Raw genomic sequence first — 987 nt, 5'->3', positions numbered from 1 at the left:
AGAGCAACTTGTCTGTTCCCCTTCCCCCAACTCCCAGCAATGTTCCCATTCCCCCAATTTCCCAATAAAATCTTTAAAAAAAAAAAAAGATCTTGTTGTTATTTAATTTCTGTTCGTTTCCCCTTCCCTGTGCCATTGTTAGACTTGACTTCGCATCCACAGTATGTGAGGCTGGGGCATCCATAGGTACAGCTGGCCATTCACAGGTTGGCCAGGTTACCGGGTTTCCTTTGGGTTCAATTACACTAGTTAATGGTTTACTGGTAAACTCTTCAGTCTATTGTCTCTGAGTGACAGTCAGTTCATTTTGTTCCTGAAGTCTCTGCTTTAGCTCTTCTATCTCTTTCTGGGAGAAAATGTTACTTGCATTTAGATTGTCAATCATTGAGGTTCAAAGTGTCTCTGTATGTGACAGGAGCCGACCCTTCTCTTTCTTGTATTTCGATGATGAGCTTGAATTAAAGCTGTCCACTTGCTTTCCTGACTATCAAGAACTTGCATCACATTTTGGAAATCCTGGGGATACTGAGAACATTCTTCTTTAAACTCACATGTATCTTTTAGTGTGCCTGCATTGAACTTCCGGATTCCTGACAATTGATTTTCTAATGCCGAATTCTTGGAAGTTAATTCTTTAAACTCCTTCAGAAACATTTCCTTCACTATTTCCATTTCATCTAGTTTCTCCATTTCGTCTTCCTTCCATCTGTCAACTTCAGAAATTCTCCCTCTTGTTTTCTGCATTCTGGAGCTTATCAGTATGCGCCATTTTCTTAACACTCAGTGTGAGAATCTGCAGGGTGGCGGGGCTGATTGTGACTATAGTAAAGCTTGCCTCAAAAAGACCTTGTCACAGAAACGCCTCCCGTAATAGCTGGCTTCCGCCCATCATCATCATCCGCGAAGTGGAGGTCATCTTTTTCGGGCGTGTACACCCTTCTTGAGTAACCTGCCCTCCCAGCCGGCCTGGTGAGGAGCTTCTGGCTC

General features: G+C 43.2%; 1 pseudogene; it reads right to left on the bottom strand.

Annotated features, from left to right (window-relative positions):
• Nucleotides 1–987, bottom strand: part of LOC109387712 (zinc finger protein DZIP1-like) — a 99,710-nt pseudogene that overhangs the window by 4,436 nt on the left and 94,287 nt on the right.

Source organism: Hipposideros armiger, unplaced genomic scaffold, assembly GCF_001890085.2.
Source record: "Hipposideros armiger isolate ML-2016 unplaced genomic scaffold, ASM189008v1 scaffold_167, whole genome shotgun sequence".
Taxonomy (NCBI): domain Eukaryota; kingdom Metazoa; phylum Chordata; class Mammalia; order Chiroptera; family Hipposideridae; genus Hipposideros; species Hipposideros armiger.
This window is presented reverse-complemented; position numbering and strand designations above follow the sequence as displayed.